At 47.0% G+C, this 12,356-nt stretch overlaps 1 long non-coding RNA gene across 1 annotated transcript; it reads right to left on the reverse strand.

Annotated features, from left to right (window-relative positions):
• Nucleotides 1-9,962: 9,962 nt before the first annotated feature.
• LOC119148024 lies at nucleotides 9,963-11,233 on the reverse strand. The gene is made up of 3 exons (XR_005104272.1): nucleotides 11,123-11,233; nucleotides 10,931-11,021; nucleotides 9,963-10,094 (listed from the first exon to the last, which is right to left on the reverse strand). It is a non-coding gene; the product is annotated as an uncharacterized LOC119148024 (long non-coding RNA).
• Nucleotides 11,234-12,356: the final 1,123 nt, after the last annotated feature.

Consider the following 12,356-nt stretch of genomic DNA (forward strand, 5'->3'; position numbering starts at 1 on the left):
GGTGGGGAGTTAATCCTATCACATGCCTGCAAGCCCTGCCAGGAAGGTTGATTGCAACAAGTGATCCCTGCAGCATTCAGCAGGTGATCAGGGTCACATTTTGCATGTCAAATTTCCCAGGTGGAGACCTGGGCGATGCCCACTAGGAATTTGGGTGTGTTTGCACCTATGTACCCTTCTCCTGCCATTCAGCATGCCAGGAGGAGCAGCACAAACATATTAGCTAGAAGAGATGTTGTTAAGAACTTAGTGAAAAACATCGTTTCTCAGGAGGTTCTCTCTGGTTGAGAGAAGTCTGTATTACTTGTGCCCTTTGTAGATGTGGTCAATGGGGCTGCTTTTCAGGAGAGGGACAAAGCCAATGTTTCAGTGGGAATTCCATTCCCGCAGAAACCACACTGAGGGTTTTTTTGTTTGTTTTTCTTGGAAAAAGCCTACAGGTTGCTATACAGAGGAGTCCTAATTTACCCAGCCATCTGCAGCAGAAGGGTGGTGATGAATCAACACCAGCTGGAGCTTAGCAGAAGCATTTAGGTTGCAATTATGCCAGATTGAACCTTCATTAATGGGAACCTCCAAGTCGTCTCTAGTATCTATTGCTTTCCTGCTGAATCAGGCTGATCAAATCCTCACCAGAAGAGCATGCAAGAGGTCCTGAGGTTGTGTTCAACTCCCAGACCACAAGCACTCCTAGATGACTGTTGGTGGCACTGAGCAAACTGTTTTTAATAAATTCAATCTCCAGTTTTCAATTTCTCCTCCAAAATCTCCCCTGCTTGGGTTACAAGTTCTTTGAAAGCTGCTTCCTTCTATTTTCCAGGTCCCAGAGGATCAGACAGCATACCAGACCTTGGGGAAGACAAAGGGTTTGGTGTGGGAGCATGCTGAGATCAGCTCCCAAATCCCTCAACCAAGATGCTAGATGAAGTCCAGGCCACCTGTAGGATTCCCTGCCCTGCTCATGGACCACAGGAGAAGTATTTAATGTTGAATGTGCACATTTTGTCAAAACTGTGACTTGGAGCCACCCCACAGCCCCTCTCACTAGCTCAAACTGATCCCAGTTCCTAGTAATGGTTCCACTAACCAGAAGAATTAAATGCAAACAAATGTATGTTAGTTTCTTTGGCAAACACAGGAACAAAAAGTGTTGCTGAGCTGAGATCAGTCATTTATGGTTCTGGAAGACTTTATACTCCCTAAATATGAGCAAGTTCTACCTAAAGATGTTTTAGGGGTTTTCTGGAGCCCCAGACATCTTTGCTCACACCAGAGGTCATACAGCAGATACCCAAGTTCTGCTCATTTCTGTTATGTTGAAACCCTTGCAGTGCTCTATGTTAGCTTTGCAGGTGATGTGAAACACACTTTGTGGTTCATCTTCCCCCTTGCCTACAGTGTGGACTGCTGAGGACTGGAAGATGTTGAAGTGTCTGCGGGGCCTTTGGCTTCATCTAAAGGAGAAGCAAGGTTGAACAGACTCAGTTTGGGGTCTTCATTCTATAAAATTAACAACCAGGTTCTTGTGCAGGCAGAGAGGAGCCTGTGTATTGTGGAGCCACTGCTGCCACCTGAGAGCGCAGGTGAGGAGTGTACTCCACAAAATGTCTTAGAATGGCACCCGCTTCTAAATGCTGAAGAGGTGGGCTGTGTGGCTGATTGTCAAGGCTTTTCTCACATGGATGAAATCCTGAGACACATTAGAGATGACTTGCTGTCTTGCTCCATAAATCAGATCTTTCCTAGGTCTGGCAGAGCTGTTGAACATCTATGTTCTTCTACCTGGAAAAAACATGGAGAGCCAAGTTCTGCACTTATACAAGGGCTGTAAATTCAATGTAACTTCACTGACCTCAGCTGTTTTGCTTAAATTGATTGAGATTAGAACACAACATAGAGTCAGATATATTGCATCAGCCACACCTATCCTATCGCATGCTCCTCTAACATTTGTTGGCTGCTTAACGTGAGGGATGCTTTGGATCTGACCAAAGGTGAGTCAACAAACCTGCAGCGATAACCACTCTGTTTCCCTCTGACCTTCACTGAATGGTCTACTCAGCCTTCACTTCGTAACTTAATGCTGACAGCGGAGACCATCCTACAGGCAGAAGCCAACCAGAAAGAACAGCGCTGTAGCTCCCAGTTATTATTTTTTGCTCATTGTCAGATAACTGCCATCAAGTATTTGCTCTTTCTTGTCCTTTGAATGAATTTGTAAGGGAAATAGCACAGGGGTTTTGTCTCCAGACACTAGCATGGTTTTTAATTTGCACTCAGCCCATAGGAACAGCAGGGTAATAGATGTGGTTACTGATTATCCCCATCCCATAAGCCTGAAAGTATCCTCTAAACCCACTCCTGGAGGGATGACAAGGGAGCCAAGGCTTAGCGTGGCAGTAGGTGGCGCTGAAGACCTTGGAGCCTGCCAAGGAACCTTGGTCAACCCACACCCACCTTGTAGGGCTTCCCAAAAAGCCTTCTCCCCCTCTGTTCCCCTCCTACACTGAAACCACCGCAGAGGAACACAGGGACACTTCGTCACTGGAACCTAGGCCACCCAGGGGTCGGTGCAGAGCCGGGGCTGACTTACACTACATTCAGAGATACTCTTATCAGAAGTAGGATCAACTACAGGTGATGGTTAGAGTGTCTAACTGGGGGTGTGAAAATGGCAGCAAGCCATGGACCACAGAAAAGCCCTGTCACTGGCAGCAGCCACCTGTAATGCCTTCTCAACAGACTTTGCTACCCGTCTATTTGGAGGGTTCAGCATGGTCACAAAGCAGCTGATGGCCTTCTTTCCCTGATCTCAGTAATCTCTTGAGATGCAATTACATTTATAGCTTCAGAGGTGTGTCTCCAATTATAGAAGTGCTGCAAATGAGCTCCAAGCCACTGTCTGCCAGTGTTACACATTACGCTGGGAATTTGTGACAGCCTATGCCATGGAATTTTACGTCAGAAGCCATCATACCTCCACTTGTCTGATAGAACATGCCATATCTGAAGCGGAACCTTGGCACATCTGATTGGAAAAACTACACTGACCTCCCAGGCTTCCCTTCCTGTTCTTTTGACAGTTTCAGGAAAAAAGTAGAGAAAGGTACTCCTTTGGCCTGCTGTGTAACAGGTGGTGTGCATGTGCTGTGGCTGGAGGAGCAACGTATCCTATGGTGATTTGGCTGTGGGACCACAAAGGCTTTTTAGCTGGAAAAACACAAATCTGTGTTTATTCCACTGGTGGGTAGGTACGCCTGTGGGAAAAAAGCATCTTTACAGGTGCCCACAGCAATGAACAGTGGAAGGATGACTTCAGGTAGAGCATGTGCCATACTGAACCCCTTTCTAATCTGACCAGGAAGAGTTGTGCCTTCTATTCATCTTAAAAACACAGAGAGCAGAGCAGATCTCCAGAGCTGCCTGACTCCAGCTCCCCCGTATCCAGTCAAGCCAGTCAAAAGCACATAGACATTTTGTCACCTGCGTCTAAACTGGGCATCACACCCCCTGCCCTCACTGGGAGCTGGGCATCATCCACCTCACTCTTGAAGTTAAACCGCAATGTGGGCACTGAAGCATATTGCAGGTTCTGTGGAATGGCTGTTGTAAAGACAACAAAAGTAGATTGTCGCTGATAAAGATAAAACACGTCCTGTGAGTATAGGGACAGCCCAACTTGGGCCAGAACAAAAATCTCCATTGTGCCTTGAATGCTCCTCCGAGTTGCCAGTTCAAACTCATGAGTCTCACCAGAGAATCACCCCATTTTAATCCCTTCTAGATAAAATCCCAGTTCCATAAAGTACTCAGAATAGCTGAGAAATCCCCTCCCTTTTACATCCTTGAAGACACTGGAAGAAACCTTCCCCTGGGACCTGTTCCCAGACCTCTAGTGGCCCACCACATCACAAGGTCATCACGACCATTTCAGTCAGGAAATTAAGCTTCTCCCTAAACACCCTTATCTAATCACCATGGTCAACATTTGGAACTCCCTTGCCCTAAAGACATTTCCCCTAATATCCGTAAAGCTGGGACAGATCAAAGGGCAGTTATCGCTGCTGTGTGTGCTCACCGTTAGGGAAAGCTTTCCTCCCAGGTGCCACACCTCCACATCTCACCTGCAGCCTAACCCAGTCTGCCAGTGGATGAAGCACTGTACTGGTCATGGGGTCAGCCAGAAGCTTTTCCTCTTTAGACATACAAGGACATTTAATTCTTCTGGTGGTAATGACATCAAGATGATCAGGACATCGATGCACGAATTGGATTCATATTGATTCAGCCAAATACAACCGGCATGTGATTTTTAATTAAATGGTTCCGCTGATGTTTACTCTGGCTGAGATAAGCAGAGCTGTGTGCTAAATTAATTCACCCACATTCCCATATAAGAACATACTGGTGTCAAGCACACCTATATATTGGCATGCTTGTAACTAGACAGATGGAGAAAATGTGTATGTGTGTATGCAGATTAAAATGGCATCATGTGCCACGTATTCACTTCCGCAAACATCAGGTTTATGCTTTATTAATGCCAAGGCATCCAGATTATCATTTCCAGTATCATCCCTGTGTATTCATAGGTAGGTGAATGTGGGTGGATAGATATACATATATGCTAAATGCATATGCATACACACATGAAAAGATATGCGAGCACATGAATGTAAATAGACAAATGTGTTGTCCAGAAGAGTGTTTAGGTGGGAGTTCAGATAGCCAAAAAGAAATATCCTTGTGCATCTAGACATCAAATTGCTAGAAATCCTAGAGTATTGATAACAAATCTTCCAGGCAGGATCTCTTCCCTCCCCTGCCTTAGCGGACAGAAGTGTGCTCAGGTTTGCTGCAAATGAAGAAGGCACCTGACGGGTGGCGTGAATGTGTGTGCCCCTGTGACAGAGCAACAAATATTTGGATGCTGAGTGGTGATGAATAAATACGTGCCAGTGTTTATTCCACACCCCAGGGTGGGGCTGGCACTCAGACTGATCAAGGGAGGCTTTTTTGTGTTTGTTTTGTCAGTACCTAGTTTTTTTCCCTCCCTCCCCCAGCCCTCCTGTGGGGTTTGGTTTGGGAGGTAGGTCCTGTCGGACAAAGCTGCTCCATGTAACAAGAAAAGCTGCAGAGGTGGGCTGGGGACCGGCTGATCAGGGCGGTTTAATGAGAGGTGTGAGGAAAGGGGAAGCATCTCTCTAAATACAGAGTGAGTCAAACTCACCTCTGGGGAAGGGAGAAGAAAACCTGAAGCAGAGAAGAGGCGTTGGCGAGGCACCGTGTGTGCTCTCAGTCACATCCTCTGCTGTTTACTCAAGCTGGAGGGATGTGAGCAGAAGTAAAACCTGATTTAGGTCACATATATCTTTCTCTTTGCTCAGTGCTGGAGTCAAAACATCCCTTGGGCAAGAGAAGGAGGAGACAAGGAGCCAGTGCGTTTTCTGTGAGATCAGATAGGACTTGATGCACAGACCTAGACTAGCAACCACACATTTTCTCCCAGCTTCAGTGCTCCAAGCAGAGGGCGGTTTTTGCATCTCTCTAAACACTTCTTTTTTTTTTTTTTTTTTTCCGGTGGACTTCATGACAGGCTAGTTTGGCTTATCTTTGACTTTATTTTCATAATAGAGCAGCTTTGCATAAGTAATGAACACTGTTCCCAGCATGTTCTGTAAAGCAAGTACTAGCTGGCAAGGAGTTTGCTAGATTTATGCACCTGAACAAGGGGCATGGTTTGGTTCTTCATCTCCACCCCTCTCACCCACACTGCCTTCCCAGTGCACAGCCTCTGGGCTCTGCATAAAACCTCCTGGATTGGTAATTCAGCATGGCAAAGGCCTATCTACAGCTCCACATCCATGCAAGGCCCAGTGCAATAACGGTTGCGTCTCGGTCAGCCTCTAGGTATTGCCCTCATGACTTAATTGGCCTATAATTTACTGACTCGAGGACTTGAGTTTCCAAAGGCACCTGTGTCCTTGCAGGTGCCAGCAGTCAAGGTGTCTGGCATCTCTGACATCCATCTGCTGAGCAAGGCCAGAAGGAGCCATGCCAGCATACATCTCATGCAGTGTAGATGTGGGGCACTTGTAGGGCCAAATCCAGGTATAGCAATCCTGTCCTCAGGCATCCAAGGCCAAAACAGCATTTCTGTCAGACCAGAAATTCCAGTGAATTAACTGGAACAAACCTTGCCAGGAGATCATATGTAGAGATGGTTCATAAGATCGGTGTTGCTGGTTGCTTCTGTTGGGTCACAGCAGAGAAGAAGAAGGGGGCTTCAAGCCCTGTGACCAAGCAATGGGAGAACTATCCAACATCTGCCTTGTGGTAAATTAAACATGAGCTTTTCCTGAGCCGTGCGGCATGCAGTGATTACTGGAAATGGCTATCTGTGACACATGGCGATGTCCTCCCCCATGCTTCCCCTGTGCTCACAGCCCTGGCTCTCTTTTCGAGCAGTTGTGCTGCTTCTTGCCTCCAAGGCAGTGCCAGGCAAAGATGCAAATCTCAGTCACTTCTTCCACTCACCACATGTGAGAGGACTGCATTTACTGGTGGAAACTAACTACCCACAGCTTTAAATACTGCTGTACTCAGAACCTCTGTCTGCCTCCAGTTTCTCCTTCAAGGGAGGAGCCAAACCCACATGCTTTCTACAGGCTTTATTGGACATGGATGGACAAAATGCACCTGAAACCAAACAGCCTTTTTGCTTAAGCTGGCTGCTGCTAACTTTCTCCAACCTGGTGGAGAGTTAGGCGATGCAACAATTAAAGCTTGCTCACCAGCTGCAAAAGGAGCCGCAAACTTTTGCTGTCGGCAGCATCTGTTGGGCAAGGCACAGGTTGTAAATCAAAGCATCAGCACTAATAGATGTAATGCCAAGAAGCTTAAAAAAGGTAAATATCCAGTTTGGACACCAGTCACAGGTTCTCCCATGTTTTACGGCTCCACTGGTCCATCATCAACCCCATTAGACAACATCAGTTCTGCTGCAGTCCCCCAGCCCCAGCAGGTCCTAAACTGGAAGGCAATGATTGGAGTGAGGTGAGACCGCAAGGTGGATGTGCCCTGTGGGAACGCTGCTTGGTCAGGTTTGCTTGATGCCTGGTCCCAGGATTGCAGAAAATCCATAACTGGGACCACCGTGGAGGAAGAAGGGGAATGTTGACTCTGGAAGGCAGGGAGGATGTGTTTCAACCTAGGCTTTCTTTTAGGAGATGCCCTGGCTATGTTTGAAAGTAGAATGGACTTACCTAAACCTTGGGGTTTGTTGTCTTCCCCATACAGGTTCATCAGTCACTTGAGCTCCTGGAGATCTAGGTGGGTATGTGACTCTTGCCTGAGGCTACAACAGAAATTTATCCCTCCAGGGATCAGTGAAGTATGCCTGGGGATTGCAGAGGATGAGAAATGAGGCCATTTAACACTTCTTTTCCCAAACCTTTCCTGGACAAATACAGGGTCTGGGCTCCAACAGAGCTATACTGAATCCACTGAATCTGATGTGCCTGGATCCCTCTTACCTCCTGGCTCCCAAGATGTACAGATAAGCACATGAGTATACAGATGAGTTTAGCCAGGAGAGGAGGAGGCTCAGGGGAGAGAGACTTTCTCACCCTCTACAACTACCTGAAAGGACATTGTAGCGAGCTGGGGGTCAGTCTCTTCTCCCAAGTAACAAGCAACAGGACAAGAAGAAACAGCCTCAAGTGGCACCAGGGAAGGGTTAAACTGGATATTAAGAAAAATTTCTTCATGGAAAGCGTGGTCAAGCATTGGAACAGGCTGCCCAGGGAAGTGATGGAATCACCTTCCCTCAGTGTTTAAAAAATGTGTAGATGTGGCACTTAGGGACATGGTTTAGTGATGGGCTTGGCAGTGCTGAGTTAATGGTTGGACTTGATCTCAAAGGTCTTTTCCAACCTAAATGATTCTATGATTCTATATGCCACTCCCAAACAAAGTAATAGTAACAAAGACAACAATAACAATAGTAATAATAAAAACAATAATTTAAAAACTTTTCCATCCATCAAAAAAGACCTGCCTTGGGATGATTCACACACATATGGTCTCAGAGGCCAGCACAACAGGCAACTTTCAGTGGTCCAGCAGCCCCAGCTGTGCCTTTTAGCTAGGGCTGCTGTTTGAGGATGGAGGTGGCCACAGAGGCAGGGACAGCTTTGCTGCCCAGGATGATGCCCTCCGATGGAGAGGTGCCCCGTGGAGCTGTGCAAACTGCCAGCTGGGGAGCAGTGCTGCTTGCCTGCCCTCGCAGCTAACTGGAGCTTGCACGCAGCTGAGGGTGAAACCATTTTCTGCCTCAGCCCCAAAGCCCTGTGAAACAGGTGGTTTTCCACAGCTCTCCTCTTCCACATGCAAGCAGTGGGGACGTGGTCATTGAGAGGGAGTTTCACTCTGAGTGTTGGGACTTTCCCGGGGCTGTGCATGGCATGGCCATGGTGTGCATCACGCTCATGTGGTGCCCTCTGCTCCTTCCCCAGCTGCTCCCAGTCTTGTGCAGTTCATCTATCATGGTGGGACATGAGCCTCCTGACAACAGGCTGCTGCCCTCAGGTGTGTTCACAGACCCCTTATGTGTAATCCACATAATCCTGTGGTCCACGGACTGCATCTGTAGTCAAGGTCCTGCTCAGTGTGCCTCAAATAAAAAGTTAATTTGAGCACGCACCCTCACTTATTTTAGGAGAGTCCCTTTGGACAGGAGAACCCCCCACCTGATGCACATACCTAAGCTGGGTAGTAAACACAGTGTGGCTGCATCCAGGAGCCAACCTTGAGCCATGTCGTCCCCTGCATCCATCAGCCACGGGTGCCGGTTAACCCAGTCCAGCGCTGCACCAGGCAATACACCAAAACACTGCTGCCGGTCACAGCCCCTGCTCCAGCCCTTGCCCTGACCCTGTTCATTTGCCAATATAAACATTGCCTGGCATGCTGCTGCAGAAAGCTTCAATTTTTGACAAACCAATGTTTTCAGCTAGAAAAAAAGCTCACACAGAAGAATCCTGCCCGGCTTTGCCTGTGTCCCCAGCCTTACTTAAATACAGCTAATTTCTCCCAGCAGCCACAGCCCCTACATGCTCAGATGAGCTCCTACAGACGGCATGGCTATAAATAATCCCAGCCAGCAAAAGAAACAACCTCCCTGACAGCTTTATTTTCTGCAGGCATGACCAATCCATAATGATTTAATTTGCTCTTTGTCCATATTTGCTTTGGTCCCTTGGTTAATTACTTGAGGGAGCTGGACTTGATGATCCTTATGGGTCCCTTCCAACTTGAGATACTCTGTGATTCTATGAAAGAAGATGCTACTGGATTTCCACCCTGGGGGAAAAAAAACCAATTCAATTGCAAAACATATATATATATATATATGTTTTGCAATTGGATGCCTCGGTGTTGTGCTTTGTCTCATCTGCCACAAGTAGAGGCGATGATAACCCGGAGCGGCTTGGTTGCAGCTAATGGGATCCATTGAAAACATACCCGCTTCAATAGAGGAGGCAAGGACTAATTCTTCAATAGCTATTAGTCCTGTTTCCTTCAGTGGATTTATTCCCAGGCCCTTGCAGCAAATGTTTACTCATCCGGAGGTATCTTGACCCCTGGTGCAATTTGGAGGTTTCTTTACCGAAGGGTGCGATTTGATTGTGAGTTAGCGTGGATCTCCCACGCAGCCTGGCTTTGAATATCCTCCTACGAAACTGGACACAGACCACTGCCAGCAACGGGTCCCACAGCTGTTTATCTGAAATGACCTCTTCAAAATAGCAGAGGGATGTGGCAGCTGCTTAATACTTCATCTGACCTTTGCACAGGAGCAAATCGGCCCCTTTTGAAGCAGGTGACCAATTTGCCTGTGCTCATTGGCACTTTAAATACCAACTTCCTGGACAGTATGTATTTATTATTTATTGCTTGTATTTCTTTTTGCACCAATGATTTAGTTTTAGGTAGTTCTGTGAGGAGCAGGGAGTTGAACTCAATGTTCCTCATGGGTCCCTTCAAACTTTGATATTTTATGATTCTATAATTCCATTACTTTGATCCATAACCTGCAAGAGATGTACAGACATGGGAACTGTTATCCCATAGACAGTGGATGGGCTGGACATAATGATTGTATGGGGTCCTACCTGCTTTTGGCAAACATCACGCTTTGCAAAAACCCTGGCTGTGCCCAAGACAAGCCATGAAGCCAAATCGTCTCTCCCAAACCAGCACAAAAAAACCCACCAGTGCAACCAGAAAGGGAAATATTGTGCAATGCATTGTGCTGCCATTGGGAAATACCAGAGGGTTTCAGCTTCCCAGGTTGCATTTGTGGAGAGAAGAAAAAAAAAAGCCTCCAAAAGAAGCTGCAAAACTCACATTACAGGCTCAGAGGCACTGCCAGGCTGTTGCAATGGCAGCCCATCAGCCAAAGCCTGGCTGCCCAACACGTGCATGGCCTCACCCCGTGGCAGGCGTACGATTGTCTGGCTTAGCTGAACCCTCACAGCATTGTTGAGTCAGCCTCTCTGCAGGCAAATCAGCTTCACAGCCATGGCAAAAAGCCTTCCCGGGCTGGCTGACATCCTCACAGACCTTTATGAGCATCAGTCCCATCCCTCCTGACCCTGGCAGCAGCTGTGCAAGCACACAGACAGCAGCAGATTTGCTAGGAGCAGCTTCAGGAGGAAGCCACAGACATGCTCAGATCAGCTTAGCAGATAGGAAGGTAATTAATAGCTGCTTTAAAACCGAACAGACAGGTGGGCTTTTTGTTTAAGCCTTCCCCTCCTAACCCTTCTCCTTGTCTGGGGCATTGCTGGCTGCTCAGCTCATGTAGCTTCCAAGAGCATTTCAAGGGATGATAGTGAGATGCCAGAGACACCACACTGAGTCCTACCTGCATTCCTGAGGCCATAGCTCCTCTCTATTGGGTCTCCCAGGAGGTGCCTGGAGGTGACCTGTTGGATGGATGAGGTGGGTGTCCAGCCCTGTGCAAGATAAGGGCAAAGAAAACCCAATTTCATCTTTCATGACTGATGAAGGGCTACCCCTCACTCTTTCACCAGTTGTGCTTCTTCCCCAGCATTACCTCAAGTTAACCCAGTGCAGTGTCTTCTGACATCAGAATGTTTTGTCAAAAAAGGCCAACACTTCATCTAAAACGTCTTCAACAAAACAAGGAAAATGATATGTCAGTTCATGGAGTCAAAAGAAGCTTTGGAAATTTTGAAAAATACTGGTTTCCATCCCATTTGGACAGGAAGATATTTTTATTTTTATTTACATGTAGAAGAGAAGATTTCTGGTGAACCAAAGCCTTGGTTGTCAGCCAGCTTCAACCATGAGCCTTGCAAACCCTTTATTACAATTCTTCTGACTTAATTAACTTTCTTCCCAGCCCCATCTTTCCCTAGTTTGCTCACTCTTGCATGTGATTTTATGTAAGGGATGCAGACAGACTTCTCTCACCTCTGCAACAGAGCTGGTGATGGGCAAAATTGTGTCAGGAAAAGAGGTTTGGAATTAGTCTCCGTGCAATGGCCATGTTCAGGGATACCACAAACCTGCATGCTGGTTTAGCAGGTCTGGAAAGACATGCCAGTCATTATTACAAATTAATTATGGTGACTATCAGTGTTATATTACTTTATTATGCGTTGCTTATACAGCACCCAGGTCCTGCTGGGTAGTCTATAGCCGAATAAGAAAATAATTTCCCTGTCCCAAGCAGCTTCAAGAAGGTGGGCTCATCCCACCAAAGGGGCCTGTGATGGTGCAAAAATGCTGCTGAGAATATGCCCAAGTGGATGATATCCTCTTAGGAAAAAAGTGAAGAAAATATAAAGAAGATAAACCAAAGTGGTGGCTGGAAAGGCATTGGGATTTTGTGGCAATGACTCTGACACTGTAGATGGGTACATCTCAGGTAGAAAGGGCAACCTCTTCCTCCAAGAACATGACCTGGGGATGACTCCCAGGTCTTTTCTCTCATCTTTCTCCAGTAGGTTAAAGTCACCAACACAGGCCCAAAAAAACCTGACATCTAACCCTTGTACCCATACAGCAGAAACTGTGCACGAGTAGCTGCTGGTGGTGGCTGAGCAATTATAGAGCAGGCTAATGCGCAGGTTGTCTGTACTTCGTCAAAGGATAAAAGGTGGCCTTGAGATTCTGCACCAGGAGGACAGGCTTGGGAGATGCCTGCACATTGCATAGGAACTACAGAGGAAGGAGCAAATGCACGGGAAATGCCTAGCAAATGCTGAAGGATGGGGCAATTAGGAAGAGTAAGGTGGATGCATGGCAGGAGAACACGTCTGCTG

This window comes from Falco rusticolus, chromosome 5 (genome assembly GCF_015220075.1).
Source record: "Falco rusticolus isolate bFalRus1 chromosome 5, bFalRus1.pri, whole genome shotgun sequence".
In the NCBI taxonomy this organism is placed as follows: Eukaryota; Metazoa; Chordata; class Aves; order Falconiformes; family Falconidae; genus Falco; species Falco rusticolus.